At 43.6% G+C, this 13,319-nt stretch overlaps 4 non-coding genes and 10 pseudogenes across 4 annotated transcripts; all 14 read left to right on the top strand.

Annotated features, from left to right (window-relative positions):
* The first annotated feature begins 875 nt into the window (after positions 1 to 875).
* On the top strand, positions 876 to 993 carry LOC140018768 (5S ribosomal RNA; annotated as a pseudogene).
* Positions 994 to 1,918: 925 nt separating this feature from the next.
* Positions 1,919 to 2,036, top strand: LOC140018767 (5S ribosomal RNA; annotated as a pseudogene).
* A 926-nt stretch (positions 2,037 to 2,962) lies between these two features.
* Positions 2,963 to 3,081, top strand: LOC140020033 (5S ribosomal RNA). The gene has a single exon (XR_011824680.1). It is a non-coding gene; the product is annotated as a 5S ribosomal RNA (ribosomal RNA).
* Positions 3,082 to 3,492: 411 nt separating this feature from the next.
* LOC140018766 (5S ribosomal RNA) lies at positions 3,493 to 3,610 on the top strand (annotated as a pseudogene).
* A 925-nt stretch (positions 3,611 to 4,535) lies between these two features.
* LOC140018765 (5S ribosomal RNA) lies at positions 4,536 to 4,653 on the top strand (annotated as a pseudogene).
* A 925-nt stretch (positions 4,654 to 5,578) lies between these two features.
* Positions 5,579 to 5,697, top strand: LOC140020022 (5S ribosomal RNA). Its single transcript, XR_011824679.1, has one exon. It is a non-coding gene; the product is annotated as a 5S ribosomal RNA (ribosomal RNA).
* A 411-nt stretch (positions 5,698 to 6,108) lies between these two features.
* On the top strand, positions 6,109 to 6,226 carry LOC140018764 (5S ribosomal RNA; annotated as a pseudogene).
* Positions 6,227 to 7,151: 925 nt separating this feature from the next.
* Positions 7,152 to 7,270, top strand: LOC140017518 (5S ribosomal RNA). The gene has a single exon (XR_011823827.1). It is a non-coding gene; the product is annotated as a 5S ribosomal RNA (ribosomal RNA).
* A 411-nt stretch (positions 7,271 to 7,681) lies between these two features.
* LOC140018763 (5S ribosomal RNA) lies at positions 7,682 to 7,799 on the top strand (annotated as a pseudogene).
* Positions 7,800 to 8,724: 925 nt separating this feature from the next.
* On the top strand, positions 8,725 to 8,842 carry LOC140018762 (5S ribosomal RNA; annotated as a pseudogene).
* A 926-nt stretch (positions 8,843 to 9,768) lies between these two features.
* Positions 9,769 to 9,887, top strand: LOC140020011 (5S ribosomal RNA). The gene has a single exon (XR_011824678.1). It is a non-coding gene; the product is annotated as a 5S ribosomal RNA (ribosomal RNA).
* Positions 9,888 to 10,298: 411 nt separating this feature from the next.
* Positions 10,299 to 10,421, top strand: LOC140020116 (5S ribosomal RNA; annotated as a pseudogene).
* A 920-nt stretch (positions 10,422 to 11,341) lies between these two features.
* Positions 11,342 to 11,464, top strand: LOC140020115 (5S ribosomal RNA; annotated as a pseudogene).
* Positions 11,465 to 12,384: 920 nt separating this feature from the next.
* LOC140020114 (5S ribosomal RNA) lies at positions 12,385 to 12,507 on the top strand (annotated as a pseudogene).
* Positions 12,508 to 13,319: the final 812 nt, after the last annotated feature.

Genomic DNA, 13,319 nt, shown 5'->3' with positions numbered 1-13,319 from the left:
TTTAATTCCGTTATCCGTATCCGGATCCGTTTTTTCAAACAAAAAAACGGGTCGGATACGGAATATAGTATTCCGACCCGTATTAGACCCGGATCCGGATATAAATGATTTAATAATTTATAAAAAATATATATTATCAATATAATTTGATTAGGATGATGTATTTGAGTAAAATCAATTTGATTTATTTTCTTATTTGGTTTTTTCTTTGCATTAGCTAGAAATTTGTTTACAAATATATCTTTTTCTCTTTTTTGTTAGAAATTATAAATTTTGGCAAATTTGTTCGGGTAGACCCGACCCGGATCCGAGACTCGCCGGGTCCGGATCCGGAACACAGAATAAAAGACCCGTCGGGTAAACGGGTCGGATCCGGGTCCGGGTCCGGAATAATGAATTCCGGCCCGGACCCGGCCCGTTGACACCCCTAGGTGACCCCCTGGGAAATCCTCGTGTTGCACCCCTCCCTTTTTTGTTTCGAAATCCAAATTTCCCCTTCGTTCTTTATGCTGTAGTAATTTAGCTCCGTCGGAACGATTGCTTTATATTTTGCTTCTCATCGAAGCATGAAGGCGGATCTGAAGGCGCGAGACAAGTCAGGAACGGTACGGCTGGATCGAAGCCCGGATCGTCGGTCAAAGTTGTCGGCGCAAATGTATAAGCGCAAGCGTGAAGGATCAATTTCAGGATAATTGAGAGTTGTGCGACGAGAGAAAAAAAAGGTGCAAAGCAACAAGAAAAAAATATAAAAGTAAATAAATAAAAGGATGTGAGGAAATTCATGAATTGACGCTTAGAATGAATTCGGGTCCAGAAAAGCCAAACTGCTTCACAGGACGTGGCAGTTTAAAAGAATAAAGCGAAAGGAACATGGCGGGTGCGATCATACCAGCACTAATGCACCGGATCCCATCAGAACTCCGAAGTTAAGCGTGCTTGGGCGACAGTAGTACTAGGATGGGTGACCCTAGGCCTGTCAACGGGTCGGGTCTAGACCCGGATCCGGATCGGATCCCTGAAATTTTTTCGGGTATGGGTAGGGATTTAATTCCGTTATCCGGATCCGAATCCGTTTTTTCAAACAAAAAAACGGGTCGGATACGGAATATAGTATTCCGACCCGTATTATACCCGGATCCGGATATAAATGATTTAATAATTTATAAAAAATATATATTATCAATATAATTTGATTAGGATGATGTATTTGAGTAAAATCAATTTGATTTATTTTCTTATTTGGTTTTTTCTTTGCATTAGCTAGAAATTAGTTTACAAATATATCTTTTTCTCTTTTTTGTTAGAAATTATAAATTTTGGCAAATTTGTTCGGGTAGACCCGACCCGGATCCGAGACTCGCCGGGTCCGGATCCGGAACACAGAATAAAAGACCCGTCGGGTAAACGGGTCGGATCCGGGTCCGGGTCCGGAATAATGAATTCCGGCCCGGACCCGGCCCGTTGACACCCCTAGGTGACCCCCTGGGAAATCCTCGTGTTGCACCCCTCCCTTTTTTGTTTCGAAATCCAAATTTCCCCTTCGTTCTTTATGCTGTAGTAATTTAGCTCCGTCGGAACGATTGCTTTATATTTTGCTTCTCATCGAAGCATGAAGGCGGATCTGAAGGCGCGAGACAAGTCAGGAACGGTACGGCTGGATCGAAGCCCGGATCGTCGGTCAAAGTTGTCGGCGCAAATGTATAAGCGCAAGCGTGAAGGATCAATTTCAGGATAATTGAGAGTTGTGCGACGAGGGAAAAAAAAGGTGCAAAGCAACAAGAAAAAAATATAAAAGTAAATAAATAAAAGGATGAGAGGAAATTCATGAATTGACGCTTAGAATGAATTCGGGTCCAGAAAAACCAAACTGCTTCACAGGACGTGGCAGTTTAAAAGAATAAAGCGAAAGGAACATGGCGGGTGCGATCATACCAGCACTAATGCACCGGATCCCATCAGAACTCCGAAGTTAAGCGTGCTTGGGCGACAGTAGTACTAGGATGGGTGACCCTAGGCCTGTCAACGGGTCGGGTCTAGACCCGGATCCGGATCGGATCCCTGAAATTTTTTCGGGTATGGGTAGGGATTTAATTCCGTTATCCGGATCCGGATCCGTTTTTTCAAACAAAAAATCGGGTCGGATACGGAATATAATATTCCGACCCGTATTAGACCCAGATCCGGATATAAATGATTTAATAATTTATAAAAAATATATATTATCAATATAATTTGATTAGGATGATGTATTTGAGTAAAATCAATTTGATTTATTTTCTTATTTGGTTTTTCTTTGCATTAGTTAGAAATTAGTTTACAAATATATCTTTTTCTCTTTTTTGTTAGAAATTATAAATTTTGGCAAATTTGTTCGGGTAGACCCGACCCGGATCCGAGACTCGCCGGGTCCGGATCCGGAACACAGAATAAAAGACCCGTCGGGTAAACGGGTCGGATCCGGGTCCGGGTCCGGAATAATGAATTCCGGCCCGGACCCGGCCCGTTGACACCCCTAGGTGACCCCCTGGGAAATCCTCGTGTTGCACCCCTCCCTTTTTTGTTTCGAAATCCAAATTTCCCCTTCGTTCTTTATGCTGTAGTAATTTAGCTCCGTCGGAACGATTGCTTTATATTTTGCTTCTCATCGAAGCATGAAGGCGGATCTGAAGGCGCGAGACAAGTCAGGAACGGTACGGCTGGATCGAAGCCCGGATCGTCGGTCAAAGTTGTCGGCGCAAATGTATAAGCGCAAGCGTGAAGGATCAATTTCAGGATAATTGAGAGTTGCGCGACGAGGGAAAAAAAAATGGTGCAAATCAACAAGAAAAAAATGTAAAAGTAAATAAATAAAAGGATGAGGGGAAATTCTTGAATTGACGCTTAAAATGAATTCGGGTCCAGAAAAGCCACACTGCTTCACAGGACGGGGCAGTTTAAAAGAATAAAGCGAAAGGAACATGGCGGGTGCGATCATACCAGCACTAATGCACCGGATCCCATCAGAACTCCGAAGTTAAGCGTGCTTGGGCGAGAGTAGTACTAGGATGGGTGACCCCCTGGGAAGTCCTCGTGTTGCACCCCTCCCTTTTTTGTTTCGAAATCCAAATTTCCCCTTCGTTCTTTATGCTGTAGTAATTTAGCTCCGTCGGAACGATTGCTTTATATTTTGCTTCTTATCGAAGCATGAAGGCGGATCTGAAGGCGCGAGACAAGTCAGGAACGGTACGGCTGGATCGAAGCCCGGATCGTCGGTCAAAGTTGTCGGCGCAAATGTATAAGCGCAAGCGTGAAGGATCAATTTTAGGATAATTGAGAGTTGTGCGACGAGGGAAAAAAAAGGTGCAAAGCAACAAGAAAAAAATATAAAAGTAAATAAATAAAAGGATGAGAGGAAATTCATGAATTGACGCTTAGAATGAATTCGGGTCCAGAAAAGCCAAACTGCTTCACAGGACGTGGCAGTTTAAAAGAATAAAGCGAAAGGAACATGGCGGGTGCGATCATACCAGCACTAATGCACCGGATCCCATCAGAACTCCGAAGTTAAGCGTGCTTGGGCGACAGTAGTACTAGGATGGGTGACCCTAGGCCTGTCAACGGGTCGGGTCTAGACCCGGATCCGGATCGGATCCCTGAAATTTTTTCGGGTATGGGTAGGGATTTAATTCCGTTATCCGGATCCGAATCCGTTTTTTCAAACAAAAAAACGGGTCGGATACGGAATATAGTATTCCGACCCGTATTATACCCGGATCCGGATATAAATGATTTAATAATTTATAAAAAATATATATTATCAATATAATTTGATTAGGATGATGTATTTGAGTAAAATCAATTTGATTTATTTTCTTATTTGGTTTTTTCTTTGCATTAGCTAGAAATTTGTTTACAAATATATCTTTTTCTCTTTTTTGTTAGAAATTATAAATTTTGGCAAATTTGTTCGGGTAGACCCGACCCGGATCCGAGACTCGCCGGGTCCGGATCCGGAACACAGAATAAAAGACCCGTCGGGTAAACGGGTCGGATCCGGGTCCGGGTCCGGAATAATGAATTCCGGCCCGGACTCGGCCCGTTGACACCCCTAGGTGACCCCCTGGGAAATCCTCGTGTTGCACCCCTCCCTTTTTTGTTTCGAAATCCAAATTTCCCCTTCGTTCTTTATGCTGTAGTAATTTAGCTCCGTCGGAACGATTGCTTTATATTTTGCTTCTCATCGAAGCATGAAGGCGGATCTGAAGGCGCGAGACAAGTCAGGAACGGTACGGCTGGATCGAAGCCCGGATCGTCGGTCAAAGTTGTCGGCGCAAATGTATAAGCGCAAGCGTGAAGGATCAATTTCAGGATAATTGAGAGTTGTGCGACGAGGGAAAAAAAAGGTGCAAAGCAACAAGAAAAAAATATAAAAGTAAATAAATAAAAGGATGAGAGGAAATTCATGAATTGACGCTTAGAATGAATTCGGGTCCAGAAAAGCCAAACTGCTTCACAGGACGTGGCAGTTTAAAAGAATAAAGCGAAAGGAACATGGCGGGTGCGATCATACCAGCACTAATGCACCGGATCCCATCAGAACTCCGAAGTTAAGCGTGCTTGGGCGACAGTAGTACTAGGATGGGTGACCCTAGGCCTGTCAACGGGTCGGGTCTAGACCCGGATCCGGATCGGATCCCTGAAATTTTTTCGGGTATGGGTAGGGATTTAATTCCGTTATCCGGATCCGGATCCGTTTTTTCAAACAAAAAATCGGGTCGGATACGGAATATAATATTCCGACCCGTATTAGACCCAGATCCGGATATAAATGATTTAATAATTTATAAAAAATATATATTATCAATATAATTTGATTAGGATGATGTATTTGAGTAAAATCAATTTGATTTATTTTCTTATTTGGTTTTTCTTTGCATTAGTTAGAAATTAGTTTACAAATATATCTTTTTCTCTTTTTTGTTAGAAATTATAAATTTTGGCAAATTTGTTCGGGTAGACCCGACCCGGATCCGAGACTCGCCGGGTCCGGATCCGGAACACCGAATAAAAGACCCGTCGGGTAAACGGGTCGGATCCGGGTCCGGGTCCGGAATAATGAATTCCGGCCCGGACCCGGCCCGTTGACACCCCTAGGTGACCCCCTGGGAAATCCTCGTGTTGCACCCCTCCCTTTTTTGTTTCGAAATCCAAATTTCCCCTTCGTTCTTTATGCTGTAGTAATTTAGCTCCGTCGGAACGATTGCTTTATATTTTGCTTCTCATCGAAGCATGAAGGCGGATCTGAAGGCGCGAGACAAGTCAGGAACGGTACGGCTGGATCGAAGCCCGGATCGTCGGTCAAAGTTGTCGGCGCAAATGTATAAGCGCAAGCGTGAAGGATCAATTTCAGGATAATTGAGAGTTGCGCGACGAGGGAAAAAAAATGGTGCAAATCAACAAGAAAAAAATGTAAAAGTAAATAAATAAAAGGATGAGGGGAAATTCTTGAATTGACGCTTAAAATGAATTCGGGTCCAGAAAAGCCACACTGCTTCACAGGACGGGGCAGTTTAAAAGAATAAAGCGAAAGGAACATGGCGGGTGCGATCATACCAGCACTAATGCACCGGATCCCATCAGAACTCCGAAGTTAAGCGTGCTTGGGCGAGAGTAGTACTAGGATGGGTGACCCCCTGGGAAGTCCTCGTGTTGCACCCCTCCCTTTTTTGTTTCGAAATCCAAATTTCCCCTTCGTTCTTTATGCTGTAGTAATTTAGCTCCGTCGGAACGATTGCTTTATATTTTGCTTCTTATCGAAGCATGAAGGCGGATCTGAAGGCGCGAGACAAGTCAGGAACGGTACGGCTGGATCGAAGCCCGGATCGTCGGTCAAAGTTGTCGGCGCAAATGTATAAGCGCAAGCGTGAAGGATCAATTTTAGGATAATTGAGAGTTGTGCGACGAGGGAAAAAAAAGGTGCAAAGCAACAAGAAAAAAATATAAAAGTAAATAAATAAAAGGATGAGAGGAAATTCATGAATTGACGCTTAGAATGAATTCGGGTCCAGAAAAGCCAAACTGCTTCACAGGACGTGGCAGTTTAAAAGAATAAAGCGAAAGGAACATGGCGGGTGCGATCATACCAGCACTAATGCACCGGATCCCATCAGAACTCCGAAGTTAAGCGTGCTTGGGCGACAGTAGTACTAGGATGGGTGACCCTAGGCCTGTCAACGGGTCGGGTCTAGACCCGGATCCGGATCGGATCCCTGAAATTTTTTCGGGTATGGGTAGGGATTTAATTCCGTTATCCGGATCCGAATCCGTTTTTTCAAACAAAAAAACGGGTCGGATACGGAATATAGTATTCCGACCCGTATTATACCCGGATCCGGATATAAATGATTTAATAATTTATAAAAAATATATATTATCAATATAATTTGATTAGGATGATGTATTTGAGTAAAATCAATTTGATTTATTTTCTTATTTGGTTTTTTCTTTGCATTAGCTAGAAATTTGTTTACAAATATATCTTTTTCTCTTTTTTGTTAGAAATTATAAATTTTGGCAAATTTGTTCGGGTAGACCCGACCCGGATCCGAGACTCGCCGGGTCCGGATCCGGAACACAGAATAAAAGACCCGTCGGGTAAACGGGTCGGATCCGGGTCCGGGTCCGGAATAATGAATTCCGGCCCGGACCCGGCCCGTTGACACCCCTAGGTGACCCCCTGGGAAATCCTCGTGTTGCACCCCTCCCTTTTTTGTTTCGAAATCCAAATTTCCCCTTCGTTCTTTAAGCTGTAGTAATTTAGCTCCGTCGGAACGATTGCTTTATATTTTGCTTCTCATCGAAGCATGAAGGCGGATCTGAAGGCGCGAGACAAGTCAGGAACGGTACGGCTGGATCGAAGCCCGGATCGTCGGTCAAAGTTGTCGGCGCAAATGTATAAGCGCAAGCGTGAAGGATCAATTTCAGGATAATTGAGAGTTGTGCGACGAGGGAAAAAAAAGGTGCAAAGCAACAAGAAAAAAATATAAAAGTAAATAAATAAAAGGATGAGAGGAAATTCATGAATTGACGCTTAGAATGAATTCGGGTCCAGAAAAGCCAAACTGCTTCACAGGACGTGGCAGTTTAAAAGAATAAAGCGAAAGGAACATGGCGGGTGCGATCATACCAGCACTAATGCACCGGATCCCATCAGAACTCCGAAGTTAAGCGTGCTTGGGCGGGAGTAGTACTAGGATGGGTGACCCCCTGGGAAGTCCTCGTGTTGCACCCCTCCCTTTTTTGTTTCGAAATCCAAATTTCCCCTTCGTTCTTTATGCTGTAGTAATTTAGCTCCGTCGGAACGATTGCTTTATATTTTGCTTCTTATCGAAGCATGAAGGCGGATCTGAAGGCGCGAGACAAGTCAGGAACGGTACGGCTGGATCGAAGCCCGGATCGTCGGTCAAAGTTGTCGGCGCAAATGTATAAGCGCAAGCGTGAAGGATCAATTTTAGGATAATTGAGAGTTGTGCGACGAGGGAAAAAAAAGGTGCAAAGCAACAAGAAAAAAATATAAAAGTAAATAAATAAAAGGATGAGAGGAAATTCATGAATTGACGCTTAGAATGAATTCGGGTCCAGAAAAGCCAAACTGCTTCACAGGACGTGGCAGTTTAAAAGAATAAAGCGAAAGGAACATGGCGGGTGCGATCATACCAGCACTAATGCACCGGATCCCATCAGAACTCCGAAGTTAAGCGTGCTTGGGCGACAGTAGTACTAGGATGGGTGACCCTAGGCCTGTCAACGGGTCGGGTCTAGACCCGGATCCGGATCGGATCCCTGAAATTTTTTCGGGTATGGGTAGGGATTTAATTCCGTTATCCGGATTCGAATCCGTTTTTTCAAACAAAAAAACGGGTCGGATACGGAATATAGTATTCCGACCCGTATTATACCCGGATCCGGATATAAATGATTTAATAATTTATAAAAAATATATATTATCAATATAATTTGATTAGGATGATGTATTTGAGTAAAATCAATTTGATTTATTTTCTTATTTGGTTTTTTCTTTGCATTAGCTAGAAATTTGTTTACAAATATATCTTTTTCTCTTTTTTGTTAGAAATTATAAATTTTGGCAAATTTGTTCGGGTAGACCCGACCCGGATCCGAGACTCGCCGGGTCCGGATCCGGAACACAGAATAAAAGACCCGTCGGGTAAACGGGTCGGATCCGGGTCCGGGTCCGGAATAATGAATTCCGGCCCGGACCCGGCCCGTTGACACCCCTAGGTGACCCCCTGGGAAATCCTCGTGTTGCACCCCTCCCTTTTTTGTTTCGAAATCCAAATTTCCCCTTCGTTCTTTAAGCTGTAGTAATTTAGCTCCGTCGGAACGATTGCTTTATATTTTGCTTCTCATCGAAGCATGAAGGCGGATCTGAAGGCGCGAGACAAGTCAGGAACGGTACGGCTGGATCGAAGCCCGGATCGTCGGTCAAAGTTGTCGGCGCAAATGTATAAGCGCAAGCGTGAAGGATCAATTTCAGGATAATTGAGAGTTGTGCGACGAGGGAAAAAAAAGGTGCAAAGCAACAAGAAAAAAATATAAAAGTAAATAAATAAAAGGATGAGAGGAAATTCATGAATTGACGCTTAGAATGAATTCGGGTCCAGAAAAGCCAAACTGCTTCACAGGACGTGGCAGTTTAAAAGAATAAAGCGAAAGGAACATGGCGGGTGCGATCATACCAGCACTAATGCACCGGATCCCATCAGAACTCCGAAGTTAAGCGTGCTTGGGCGACAGTAGTACTAGGATGGGTGACCCTAGGCCTGTCAACGGGTCGGGTCTAGACCCGGATCCGGATCGGATCCCTGAAATTTTTTTGGGTATGGGTAGGGATTTAATTCCGTTATCCGGATCCGGATCCGTTTTTTCAAACAAAAAATCGGGTCGGATACGGAATATAATATTCCGACCCGTATTAGACCCAGATCCGGATATAAATGATTTAATAATTTATAAAAAATATATATTATCAATATAATTTGATTAGGATGATGTATTTGAGTAAAATCAATTTGATTTATTTTCTTATTTGGTTTTTCTTTGCATTAGTTAGAAATTAGTTTACAAATATATCTTTTTCTCTTTTTTGTTAGAAATTATAAATTTTGGCAAATTTGTTCGGGTAGACCCGATCCGGATCCGAGACTCGCCGGGTCCGGATCCGGAACACCGAATAAAAGACCCGTCGGGTAAACGGGTCGGATCCGGGTCCGGGTCCGGAATAATGAATTCCGCCCCGGACCCGGCCCGTTGACACCCCTAGGTGACCCCCTGGGAAATCCTCGTGTTGCACCCCTCCCTTTTTTGTTTCGAAATCCAAATTTCCCCTTCGTTCTTTATGCTGTAGTAATTTAGCTCCGTCGGAACGATTGCTTTATATTTTGCTTCTCATCGAAGCATGAAGGCGGATCTGAAGGCGCGAGACAAGTCAGGAACGGTACGGCTGGATCGAAGCCCGGATCGTCGGTCAAAGTTGTCGGCGCAAATGTATAAGCGCAAGCGTGAAGGATCAATTTCAGGATAATTGAGAGTTGCGCGACGAGGGAAAAAAAAATGGTGCAAATCAACAAGAAAAAAATGTAAAAGTAAATAAATAAAAGGATGAGGGGAAATTCTTGAATTGACGCTTAAAATGAATTCGGGTCCAGAAAAGCCACACTGCTTCACAGGACGGGGCAGTTTAAAAGAATAAAGCGAAAGGAACATGGCGGGTGCGATCATACCAGCACTAATGCACCGGATCCCATCAGAACTCCGAAGTTAAGCGTGCTTGGGCGAGAGTAGTACTAGGATGGGTGACCCCCTGGGAAGTCCTCGTGTTGCACCCCTCCCTTTTTTGTTTCGAAATCCAAATTTCCCCTTCGTTCTTTATGCTGTAGTAATTTAGCTCCGTCGGAACGATTGCTTTATATTTTGCTTCTTATCGAAGCATGAAGGCGGATCTGAAGGCGCGAGACAAGTCAGGAACGGTACGGCTGGATCGAAGCCCGGATCGTCGGTCAATGTTGTCGGCGCAAATGTATAAGCGCAAGCGTGAAGGATCAATTTCAGGATAATTGAGAGTTGTGCGACGAGTGAAAAAAAAGGTGCAAAGCAACAAGAAAAAAATATAAAAGTAAATAAATAAAAGGATGAGAGGAAATTCATGAATTGACGCTTAGAATGAATTCGGGTCCAGAAAAGCCAAACTGCTTCACAGGACGTGGCAGTTTAAAAGAATAAAGCGAAAGGAACATGGCGGGTGCGATCATACCAGCACTAATGCACCGGATCCCATCAGAACTCCGAAGTTAAGCGTGCTTGGGCGACAGTAGTACTAGGATGGGTGACCCTAGGCCTGTCAACGGGACGGGTCTAGACCCGGATCCGGATCGGATCCCTGAAATTTTTTCGGGTATGGGTAGGGATTTAATTCCGTTATCCGTATCCGGATCCGTTTTTTCAAACAAAAAAACGGGTCGGATACGGAATATAGTATTCCGACCCGTATTAGACCCGGATCCGGATATAAATGATTTAATAATTTATAAAAAATATATATTATCAATATAATTTGATTAGGATGATGTATTTGAGTAAAATCAATTTGATTTATTTTCTTATTTGGTTTTTTCTTTGCATTAGCTAGAAATTTGTTTACAAATATATCTTTTTCTCTTTTTTGTTAGAAATTATAAATTTTGGCAAATTTGTTCGGGTAGACCCGACCCGGATCCGAGACTCGCCGGGTCCGGATCCGGAACACAGAATAAAAGACCCGTCGGGTAAACGGGTCGGATCCGGGTCCGGGTCCGGAATAATGAATTCCGGCCCGGACCCGGCCCGTTGACACCCCTAGGTGACCCCCTGGGAAATCCTCGTGTTGCACCCCTCCCTTTTTTGTTTCGAAATCCAAATTTCCCCTTCGTTCTTTATGCTGTAGTAATTTAGCTCCGTCGGAACGATTGCTTTATATTTTGCTTCTCATCGAAGCATGAAGGCGGATCTGAAGGCGCGAGACAAGTCAGGAACGGTACGGCTGGATCGAAGCCCGGATCGTCGGTCAAAGTTGTCGGCGCAAATGTATAAGCGCAAGCGTGAAGGATCAATTTCAGGATAATTGAGAGTTGTGCGACGAGAGAAAAAAAAGGTGCAAAGCAACAAGAAAAAAATATAAAAGTAAATAAATAAAAGGATGTGAGGAAATTCATGAATTGACGCTTAGAATGAATTCGGGTCCAGAAAAGCCAAACTGCTTCACAGGACGTGGCAGTTTAAAAGAATAAAGCGAAAGGAACATGGCGGGTGCGATCATACCAGCACTAATGCACCGGATCCCATCAGAACTCCGAAGTTAAGCGTGCTTGGGCGACAGTAGTACTAGGATGGGTGACCCTAGGCCTGTCAACGGGACGGGTCTAGACCCGGATCCGGATCGGATCCCTGAAATTTTTTCGGGTATGGGTAGGGATTTAATTCCGTTATCCGTATCCGGATCCGTTTTTTCAAACAAAAAAACGGGTCGGATACGGAATATAGTATTCCGACCCGTATTAGACCCGGATCCGGATATAAATGATTTAATAATTTATAAAAAATATATATTATCAATATAATTTGATTAGGATGATGTATTTGAGTAAAATCAATTTGATTTATTTTCTTATTTGGTTTTTTCTTTGCATTAGCTAGAAATTAGTTTACAAATATATCTTTTTCTCTTTTTTGTTAGAAATTATAAATTTTGGCAAATTTGTTCGGGTAGACCCGACCCGGATCCGAGACTCGCCGGGTCCGGATCCGGAACACAGAATAAAAGACCCGTCGGGTAAACGGGTCGGATCCGGGTCCGGGTCCGGAATAATGAATTCCGGCCCGGACCCGGCCCGTTGACACCCCTAGGTGACCCCCTGGGAAATCCTCGTGTTGCACCCCTCCCTTTTTTGTTTCGAAATCCAAATTTCCCCTTCGTTCTTTATGCTGTAGTAATTTAGCTCCGTCGGAACGATTGCTTTATATTTTGCTTCTCATCGAAGCATGAAGGCGGATCTGAAGGCGCGAGACAAGTCAGGAACGGTACGGCTGGATCGAAGCCCGGATCGTCGGTCAAAGTTGTCGGCGCAAATGTATAAGCGCAAGCGTGAAGGATCAATTTCAGGATAATTGAGAGTTGTGCGACGAGGGAAAAAAAAGGTGCAAAGCAACAAGAAAAAAATATAAAAGTAAATAAATAAAAGGATGAGAGGAAATTCATGAATTGACGCTTAGAATGAATTCGGGTCCAGAAAAGCCAAACTGCTTCACAGGACGTGGCAGTTTAAAAGAATAAAGCGAAAGGAACATGGCGGGTGCGATCATACCAGCACTAATGCACCGGATCCCATCAGAACTCCGAAGTTAAGCGTGCTTGGGCGACAGTAGTACTAGGATGGGTGACCCTAGGCCTGTCAACGGGACGGGTCTAGACCCGGATCCGGATCGGATCCCTGAAATTTTTTCGGGTATGGGTAGGGATTTAATTCCGTTATCCGTATCCGGATCCGTTTTTTCAAACAAAAAAACGGGTCGGATACGGAATATAGTATTCCGACCCGTATTAGACCCGGATCCGGATATAAATGATTTAATAATTTATAAAAAATATATATTATCAATATAATTTGATTAGGATGATGTATTTGAGTAAAATCAATTTGATTTATTTTCTTATTTGGTTTTTTCTTTGCATTAGCTAGAAATTTGTTTACAAATATATCTTTTTCTCTTTTTTGTTAGAAATTATAAATTTTGGCAAATTTGTTCGGGTAGACCCGACCCGGATCCGAGACTCGCCGGGTCCGGATCCGGAACACAGAATAAAAGACCCGTCGGGTAAACGGGTCGGATCCGGGTCCGGGTCCGGAATAATGAATTCCGGCCCGGACCCGGCCCGTTGACACCCCTAGGTGACCCCCTGGGAAATCCTCGTGTTGCACCCCTCCCTTTTTTGTTTCGAAATCCAAATTTCCCCTTCGTTCTTTATGCTGTAGTAATTTAGCTCCGTCGGAACGATTGCTTTATATTTTGCTTCTCATCGAAGCATGAAGGCGGATCTGAAGGCGCGAGACAAGTCAGGAACGGTACGGCTGGATCGAAGCCCGGATCGTCGGTCAAAGTTGTCGGCGCAAATGTATAAGCGCAAGCGTGAAGGATCAATTTCAGGATAATTGAGAGTTGTGCGACGAGAGAAAAAAAAGGTGCAAAGCAACAAGAAAAAAATATAAAAGTAAATAAATAAAAGG

This window comes from Coffea arabica, chromosome 11c (assembly GCF_036785885.1).
Source record: "Coffea arabica cultivar ET-39 chromosome 11c, Coffea Arabica ET-39 HiFi, whole genome shotgun sequence".
NCBI lineage: Eukaryota > Viridiplantae > Streptophyta > Magnoliopsida > Gentianales > Rubiaceae > Coffea > Coffea arabica.
This window is presented reverse-complemented; position numbering and strand designations above follow the sequence as displayed.